At 35.6% G+C, this 8067-nt stretch overlaps 1 non-coding gene across 1 annotated transcript; it reads left to right on the plus strand.

The window, feature by feature from the left end:
• Positions 1–6407: 6407 nt before the first annotated feature.
• Positions 6408–6479, plus strand: Trnaq-uug (transfer RNA glutamine (anticodon UUG)). Its single transcript has one exon. It is a non-coding gene; the product is annotated as a tRNA-Gln (tRNA).
• The last annotated feature ends 1588 nt before the right edge of the window (positions 6480–8067 follow it).

Below are 8067 nucleotides of genomic sequence, written 5' to 3' on the forward strand. Positions count from 1 at the left end.
GGTGGCTACATGAATGCGTCTATGTGTGCATGTGAGTGTGTATAAATAAACACCGCATTTATTGCATGCTTGTCGCAGCTAGTTGGCCACTTTCAGCTTCATTTTGTTGCAACTTTCCACACAATTGCGATAGTTTTGGTAAATAAACAATTTTAAATGGCCGAAAATGGGGGAAATCGACTACGAAAACGAGGGTAGAATATCGCTGAAACTTGCTGCAAAGTGGCGAGAGAAGAAACAATTGTGCAAGTTCTACAGGGAAGATTGCTGCACTTAAAGCAGTGGAAAAAAACTTTCCTTGCTTTTCTTTGAAGTTGTTCTTCTTCTATTTTCAATGCTATCGAATCACTGCTATTTCCGCCATATTGTTGCCTGACTATTTGGCCGACGACTGACAACTGACTTGACTTGCTGTTGGCGTTTTCCCCTCCAAAACAATCATCAAGTGAAGCGTGTTGATAATAAAAGAAATTGAATATTTATGCTGATGAACAAGAAGTCCTGCTATTATTACTTCCCCCTGCACACAGCAACCTTCTTGCGACTGGTCAATATTTTGCAGAAATCTAAAATTATTTCAGAGATTTTTGTGGTGCGACACATCTTCAGTTGCGCTTCCGGTTTAAAGTAATGTTTTCGATTTTTCTCTTCGTAATTTAAATACTGACATCTTTCTGGTTTTTTCGCACATTTTCTAACCGTTCATTTGCACACAGCTTCTTTTTATTTTTGGGATGGGTTGGTAATTTTCGCTCAACGGAAGCAGCTTTGAATAGTGCGCTTTCTAAATTGGATTAAGTTACTTAATATCGATGTGCTAGTATTTGTGCCTGCATGTGCGCTAAGAAAAGTTTCTTTGTAGCGAATGTGGAAATTAATGTGATGGCGGTAGCTAAAAAGGTCAGCATAATAAATTTGAATTTAAAATCACCAATTACCCGAATTAAATGAAGTGAAGAAGGGTATTTTAAAAATAAATTAGGGGAATAATAGAAATATTTGCATTGCCGGTGGCGCATATTTTGTTGTAAAAATAATCGAAAAACTTTTTTTACTGAATCGAATGAAATTTAAAGGGAAATGTTGTATGTTGCTCATACGCCCAGGCCACCTCTACCTGGACAGAAAATTCGAATTGACTGAGAAGGACAACCAATAAGAACAACCTAAAAATCCATTCTTACTTGCGCCAGCTTTCTAAGATATTTGTAGGACGAATTTTTGTAATTTGCGAATGAAACGGATAATGATTGGAAAATAAGCAATACCGGAATTTTGAATATTTCGCCTTCATAGAACATAAAGAATATATACTAGTAGTATTTAAGAAACAATAAGCGTAAGAAATGTTCTCATGAAACACATTCTCACTATTGAAATCAAAACCAATTTGGACGTATGTGGCTGGTCCAGCTCCAGCAACATTCTTGAAATCCAAAGGCACAAAATGAAGTCCTGCGATGCGCTACTAACACACCCCGGTATATACGCATCAGCATCCTTGAACGCGATCTCAGCATAGAACCAGTTGCCGTCGTAATTAGAACAAATGCCCTATCTCATTTTAATAGGCTATCCCATCAATTCAACAGTGAAGCCTCGGCCCTTACCGACCAACACAAATGATTTGAAAGGTTGAAACGCAACAAGCCGCACCCCCTCATGTTGAAATCAGCCCCTTTGCAAAGCCCCATCATATTAATTGTGTTATACAAAACGCAAAGAAAATTGTGATGGACCATATAAGTCAATTCCAACAGGTAACTTTCAGAACGTTCAGTTTAAGTGTTCATTAAAGGCTATACGATTCGGTATTCCCAATGAATGTAGATGCAACATGAATACCGTTATTTGCAAACCACTTTTATCTCTGCTTGGGTACCTGAGGACAGCTAAGCTTGATAAACAGACCTCTGAACAGCTAATAATTGGACTCGATGCGCCTCTTGGCTTGTTGGCAATATCAGTCGCACAGCATATATATAAATGGGTCTGGGCATGAGATCAGATAGTAACGCACTCCTGATTACAAAGACTTTAAGGTTACCTTGCCTAATATTGATCTGCAGCATTTTTGTGCTCTCTCAACTCTATCATCAGTGTTTAAAACTGCCATTAAATATTTATAAAAATGTAAAGGGTGGTTAAGTTTTAAGGGCCGGTGTTGATTTTGAATCAAATACAATATTTTTAAGAAGTTATTAACATTTATTTTTATTATGATAATATTGGTACAGCTCAATTACGTATGAAACAAAATATCGTCCAAATAGTCGCCGTGGCTTTGGCGGCACACCTCTATCCGATGGTCCAAATTTTCGATGACGCTGAGGCATAATTGAGGTTCTATGTCGTTAATGTGCCGAATTATCTCATCCTTTAGCTCATGAATTGTTGCTGGCTTATCGACGTACACCTTTGTTTTCAAATAACCCCAAAGAAAGAAGTCCAACCGTCCAATTGACATCGTCGCGACGTGAGATTATTCGGCCATCAAATTTTTCGCGCAAAAGAGCCATTGTTTCGTTAGCTGTGTGATAAGTGGTACCGTCTTATTGAAACCGCATATCGTTCACATCCATATCTTCCAATTCGGGTCATAAAAAGTTCGTTATCATCTCCCGATAGCGAACACTATTCACAGGCCTGACCGGCCTCATTTTGGAAAAAATGCGGCCCAATGATGCCACCGGCCCATAAACCGCACGAAACAGTCACTCTTTGTGGGTGCATTGGTTTTTCGGCAATCACTCTTGGATTATCATTCGCCCAAATGCGGCAATGCAAATGTGCCTCATCACTGAAGATGATTTTCTTTGATATGCGTTTTGATTTGAACGCCCGTTTTCATAATAAGCCTGAATAACTTTAACGCGTTGCTCGGTTGTGTATCTTTCCATGGTTCAAATTGAGTTAGTCTAAAATTGAAAAATGTCAAATGAAATGCATAAAAAAACTTGACGTTTAGGTGTGGTTTACATTCTATATCGGCCCTTGAAATTTAACCATCCTTTATAAGCCGGCGTCTATCTCACATGAAATTAACTGGAAAGAAACTGTTTCATGGTCGATCTTTAGCTCCTGGGCGATGCTACGACTACTAAGATGTTGGTAAACTTCGTTTATTTCTCTAATTTTATCAGCATTCGACATTATCGACATTTCTTTTACCACCATAAATGCCTGAACAGAATCTACGCAACCAAAATTGAACGTAATTAGCTGTTACTGTATCGGCACCAAAAATATCATGCACAATTTCAGCGGCCGTGCTAGCATTTTCGCCTTTATCAAAGAAAAGTTGTGAAATGTACCGAATTTTCTCTTTGTTGACTTATATTACTTCCCTTAACACCCTGTAGCTCACAACTGAATGGAACAAACACAAAAGAGCTAAAAAATTTGTATAGTATGAAGTGTCCCCTTGACAACAAGCATAAACTTTAAACTGTTCGATTGATACTGTACGAGATATCGATCACCACAGCCATCTACGAAGAAAATAATAGATCTTTTTTCTCCAAAATAATATACTCTCTACATAATTTTATCCTAATTATTTACTTTCCAAACAAATACTGTATCGTCAGCACTTATTTAATATTAAAGAAGTAAGCGCATTCGATGTCTTCTTTCTTTTCTAATTGTTGCAGACAGCTGTTGCTCTTATCAAAGTCGCAACTCGCTCCCTGTATGAGTGTGTGTAAGTACTAATAAGTATAAGTAACAATTTGTCATGCCACCTTCATTGCTTCCGCCCTTACGCCAGCTGCCAGTGACAACATATTGGCAATGAGATTTTTATCTTTCAATTAGGCAGAGCAACAACTTCTAAGAAACGCAAGCATAGCGAATGGGGCGAAATTTCTGAGGAGAGCGGAGAGAGTGTTGCTGTAGTTCCTAAGACCTATGCATACATACATACACACACACATATTCATACATACATTCAATCCAATTGGAGTTCGGATGTTAGGTCATGCCTTGTTATTTCATTAATAGAAAAAAATAAATAATGCAGTGTACTAAAGTATAGGGTTTTTCATTAAGCACGCTCGAACTTCGAAAATAAATAGAGCAAATAGTTTAAGTGATATTATCACAACTGCAATTTAAAAAGAAAAAAAATGTTTTTATTTTCATTAGCATTTGAAGGAATGATATGTGGAATATAGTTTACGAAGTAGGAGAAAATTGTAGTGGAGAATTTTGGATGATAAAATAAGACTTGATTTCTTAAATAACCTAAGTTGCAAAATTTTCAGGGCTTCAATCAACTGTGATTTGTCTGCGTATGACAGATACTTTACCTAACCACATAGAAAATAATCGAGCAGCAATCTAACACATGAATATTGTGAAACCCATGCCATCCATTCGAGGCCAAACACTTTTTCTTATCAATATCGTTCGCCACTGAGAGTAACCGAAACTCAATGGTCATTGGTGAAGAAACATATAAGGACTGATGATATCACCAAACCAAAATCTACGCGAAACGATGTCATTTCGGAAGTCTAGAAACACCTAATGACCTAAATAACACCTATTCTACCTCGCAAATTTTTCTTATTTGCAAAGCCACTTAGTCAGAAATGAGTCTCATCACCAAAGATGATTATTTCCCAAACTCAGCGTATGAAATGTCACGAGGAACCGATTTTGATAATAAATTTTCAAAAAGCTAATACGCTGTGGAAGAAGTAGTAGTAGTTGCTCATTGTTAAAAACTCAGACTATATATAAAAGTATTCTAACCACACGTCACACCTGTGGCCTTAGTTAGAAGTCTGCTCCACAGCTGGAGCGAACCTATTGAAACCCCCTTTACAAGAAAAGTGGCAAAGTTTCCCTAATCTGTTGCACAGTAATGTTTTTGATCAATGATACTTATTTTAATTAGTGTTTGTTTTGCTATTTGCTCGCTTGGGTAAAAAATAAATAAAATAATCCAATTAAAATTGCTGAAGAGAATTTTCCTATTAAAAATGTAAAAAACTACCCAACTTATTATGCACATGAGTGTGTAGCACAAAAATAGAAACAGTAACGTGTGTCCAAAGCATTACTTTCCAAAGACTAAAACTGAAAGTTTGAAAAGAAATAATAGTTGAGTTGTGAGTTTTAAAAAATAAATGAGAAAAATTACATTACGTGACCAAAGTTTAACTGAGTTCTCAGTTTTCATTTTTCTATGTGCAGCAATTTTTCTCTAACAACAGTAACAACAACAGTACTTTTAAAAGGCAGTAGTGAAAAATCGCAACAGACGAGTTGCTGACAAAGCACGACCTGCTCGAGGCGCTGCAAATGCCATTTGCCGGTGTAGGTAGCTGTGTATGATTGGTGCTCGAAGTGGTGTATTAGCTATTAAGGTTCGTTGCGTTTAAGGCGAGCGTGTTGAGGCGTTAATTTTGCGTCTTGTTGCTTTTAAAACTTTTCAAAGTTCGAGAGTTCATTTTCTTTAGCGTTGTTATGAGGTGAAAGTGCAGTTAGGCTTGCACGGAACCGAATGACTTTTACTTTTGAATTTGTATTTCAGCAGTTATGACTAGCAGATAATAGAACAGGTCGACCATACTTGATTAATTTTCATAACTGAGAGTCAGACTATAATTTTTCAAAGTGTGGAATCCGAGTCTGACAACAGAATATCCCCAGGTGATATCTCAAAGCCAAATAAAGTTGAGGAGTTGTATTTTGAAATATTTCTATGAAACCTAAAAAATTTAAATAAATATTTTTACTACATTAAGGAAGATAAATGTTAAATAACCTCAAGTATACGCAAAAAATTTAGATATATTTCAAAAACATGAAGAACTGGGACTCTTTTGAGTGCAGATTTAGGTTCAGTACGTCAATAGTCTCAGTTGGTCAGTACAAAAAATAAGCAAACTTTTCTGTGCAATTGTATTTGTGCATGATTTATTCTACTGCTATTGACTTTCCATTTTTTGCTTGTTCTTCCTCTTCTCTTCTTTTGTTTATTTTCTTCACTGACGTCACGGAACTGCACGGCGCAACTTTAACATTCTCGTACACGTACTTTAACATTCTTGGACATTCCACTAAATCAGAAGCAAAAATGATTTATTTTCACTAATTCAGGTTCTCATTGCGGGGTAGTCTTCATATAATCGCATGCGAATCAGCAGCCACCAACCTATATATATGTATATGTACATATGTATCACAATATTTATGTGTCGCTATGTGTGAGATATTTCCATATCACGTTTGTCTTTATTTTTAATGATTTTTATGTCTTCTTCTCCTCTTTCTTTTCACTGGTATTTTTGGCATCCCATTGATTTCTTGTTTTTTTAATAATCATCACTTTGTCTTCTGCTTACAACAACAATGCGCCTGACGCTGTTGCGTTTGCTGCTGCCAATTTGATAACTGGTTCTATGGTGTAATGGTTAGCACTCTGGACTTTGAATCCAGCGATCCGAGTTCAAATCTCGGTAGAACCTCAAAGCATTGGCTGTGCAAATGTTTTCTCTTTCTTTTGAAATCTTCAAATTGTTGCTAAATTTTCTTTATTTTATAGATAGATTAGTTCAAATATCTAGAGGGAATATATTTTTGATTTAAGCGAGCTGAAATAGTATAAAGCGTTCCAGCAACAAATAATAAAAATAGCGCAATCGGCAAAGACGATAACATAATAGCCTAGGCCCTAGGGCAACCAAAAATAAAATAAAAGCAAATAAAAAGGCAAAGATTTTTGGATTTTATATTTATAGATAAATTATGTATGGTTATTTATAATCACTGGCAAATTAATTACGCTCACAATGTTGAGTCCTTACTATAAGCAACATTCTTTTCAACATTTTTTATCCATGCTAGGGATGTACATTTTTTTCGTTTTTAGAATCCCGAAATTTTCGGGAATTCGGGATCCCATTATTTCGATTCCAAGATTCAGGTACTAGTTTCGGTATTTAGACATTCATTATTTAGCAACAATGTAACTCGAAAAAATTGCATCGGTATTGTTTCAGAAGCTCCCCTGTAATATAATAAATAATAAATAAATGGATTTTGAATTTACTTTTCTGTTTAATTATTTCATTAAACATAAAAAAGGCAAATAAACGCATTTAATAATAATTTAGCATATCTGATAAAATAACTTAAGGTATGTCGAAAAAAGCTATGTTCTGAGTGGAGTCCGTCGCAAAGTCAAACACTACGCTGAATTTTTTGTCACCGCTTTTGATCGTTTGCTTTTCACAAACTATTTTTACTCGAATCTTATCGGAGCACTTGAGTTGACACACCAGCAGTATTAATATTAGTTTGGGGATAAAGAAATTCATTATTTTCTCGGTAGATGGCTGTAGAGATGGATATTACGTAAAGTATCGATCGAATAATTTAAAGTTTATGCTGGTTGTCAAGATGGCATTTCATACTAGAAAATTCGTTTGCTGTTTGTTTGTTCCATTCAGTTCTGAGTTACAGGGTGTTAAGGGGGGAGCCTGATTTATGAGGTCTAAAAATTGCATCTCTTTGTTTTTTAAGGAAAAAATTAATTCAGCACTGCAAAGTTTTTTCTATCTTTTAATGAACATTTAAAAAGTATAAAAAAATTTTGTACTGGTTAAAATAAGTTGAAAAAAAAGAGGTTGTCTGTAAAGTCGGTTTACTGACGATAGTTTAACGTGACAACGTAATAAGAAAATATTGATGGAATGGTTGCTATTTTCAAAACAAAATTTTAATTTTATTTGTTTGATAGATATTTTGTATGGATATAGAGGAGGAGGTAAATGGAATTCCAATGGAATTGGTCAAGTTACATTTACACAAACGTGAAAAATGACGAAACATTTATCAAATTCATGAAAGATATCTTCAATTTCGATTGTGCATCAGACGTTAATAAGTCAACAACACTAAGAGGCACCATCATCGATTTGCCTTTTTCAAGACACTTTAAACTCGAAACACTCCCTTTCATTTCCTACTTTTTCTATCATCGTCCTATTCTCAACAGAGAAATGGTTCATTACCATGCACACAGGAAGAAGGCATATGCTAATAAAAAATATG

This window comes from Anastrepha ludens, chromosome 5, assembly GCF_028408465.1.
Source record: "Anastrepha ludens isolate Willacy chromosome 5, idAnaLude1.1, whole genome shotgun sequence".
NCBI lineage: Eukaryota > Metazoa > Arthropoda > Insecta > Diptera > Tephritidae > Anastrepha > Anastrepha ludens.